Here is a 2,170-nt window from a genome sequence, read left to right as displayed (position 1 = left end):
ACTCCTTTTAAAACAAGGCCCTGTGAGCTGCATAATGGAATTTCTCTCAAATTATCCCAATTTGTGCCACTTTGGAGATTGCTTCCATGGAAGGGAGGAGGAATGGTCTCTTCCGAAAAGTAAAGAAATTCATTCATTCGTTTATCTATCTGTTCCCTAAGTCCCAAATATGGTGCCAGAATACAGTGGGAAGCAAGCGAGATGGCAGAGTCCCTGCTATCACGGAGCTTGTACACACTCACATGCAAATTTTCCATTTTGGGAGGTTTGTGGGGCCCTCCCCCCACCAGAGATAGGTTGATGGATCCTGGGTTTGAAACCCTCCTCTGTTTGCTGTAGTGAGGATGAGAAATAGCAAAGGAGACTAAGAAAAGACATGACTAGAGTAATGTATTACAGAAGTCAAGAGAAAAATGTATTTTGAAAAGAAGGAATGAATAATACTACTTTGAGCCAAATAAGATAAGAATAGTGATAAGACCATTCAATTTTGACAACTGGAAAGTCATTTGTGACCTACACAGGAACAGTCTTGATGAAATGGTGAGGGCAGAGAACCTATTACAGGAGGTGAGAGGACAGGGTGAGAGGAAATGAAGTCAGCACCTCGAGATGACATTTTCAAGACGTTGTGTGATCAGAGGGTAGGAAAGAAATGAAGTGACAACTAGGAGAAGAAGTAAGGTCAAGAGAGGATTTGTGTTTTTGTCTGTTTTATTTGCTTGATTTTGTTTTTAAGACAGATGAAACTACTTCACATTTGTTGTAGATTTTTTGAAAGGAACCACTAGCATCTCTGTCCTTCAAGACTGGACCATGAAAATTTTTCTGCACCCCTTTGTCTTCCTCATTCATATCTCATCAGTTATTATAAACTACCAGATTTACCTCCTATTTCTCGAATCTGATTCCTTCTCTCCATCTCTATTACTGTTGTGTTAGTTGAGACACTTACCTAGATTACTCTCCACTCTCCCTTTCCCAAGCTTATCATCATTTAAACCCATTCTCTAAAATGCAGCCGGAATCAAGCACATAAAATACAACTATTTCAATGTCTTCCATAAAAGAACTATTTTCCACTGACTACAGAATTAAATTGAAGTATTATAACTTGGGATAAGAAGTCCAATCAACTTTCTTAACTTTACCTCATCTCATTTCTTGCTTTAATATTTAACAGTGCTGTGGAATATTAAATTACTAGATTTGTTTTTGCTGAATACCCACACTGTTTCGGACTGAAATATTTCTCTGACTGTCCCATTTCTTACTGGATAATTCGTATTCTTTAAGCTTTGGATGAATATTCCACTTCTTTAAAAAATGTTCCTTGAAACTCTAAGATTGCTTAAGCATACCATTCTCATTGCAGTTTGAGCCTGTGTGTGCATTCACACGTACATTTTTTATTGCATCTAAATTATCTGCTTAAGCATTTGTCTCCACCGTTAGTGTGGGGCTTTTTTAGGACAGGGGCTTTGTATAATTCATTTTTGTTGTTATGGGCCATAGCTGGTACCTTACGGGCACTGAATAAGTGGTTGTTAATCTGAACACTAGCCCACTATGCAGATTTGATGCTTAGTGACACTTACACATTACAAATATCCTTTCCCAAATGAAACTTACATGCTTAGAAGGACAACTTATTATAACAACAACAACAACAAACTCCACAGACTTTGGAGATAGAAGAAATAGCCTTAAAATTCCAGAAATACTATTCATTGGCTGTCCTATAAGTCATCCAGGCTCTCTGAGCCAGAGTGTTTTAAATTGTAAAATGATGGTGCTAATCCTTATTCTATGGTGTTACTAATATTTAGAAATATTTTCACAAATACATAATATTTACAAAATATATACCTAGGGTAATACCTGGAAAATAATAAGTGGTCCATAAACGGTAATTCCTTTCCCATCCATATGTTTTAGGCTTATTCATTCCCTGAATATTAAGTACCAACTATGATGCAGACACCATTCTAGGCATTAGAATACAACAATAAGCAAGATAAACATGACTCTTATTGTAGCAGAATTTATACACTTTAATGGGGAAGACCAAGACCAATGAAAAATTATGCAATTTGTTACTTAATTGCAATTGTGAAAAGTACAACCAAGAAGCATCATGTTCTATGATGAAAGTATAAAACTTGCCACC

Source organism: Propithecus coquereli, unplaced genomic scaffold (assembly GCF_000956105.1).
Source record: "Propithecus coquereli isolate 6110/MARCELLA unplaced genomic scaffold, Pcoq_1.0 Scaffold17, whole genome shotgun sequence".
NCBI classification, from domain to species: domain Eukaryota; kingdom Metazoa; phylum Chordata; class Mammalia; order Primates; family Indriidae; genus Propithecus; species Propithecus coquereli.
Note: the sequence above shows the minus strand (reverse complement) of the source record.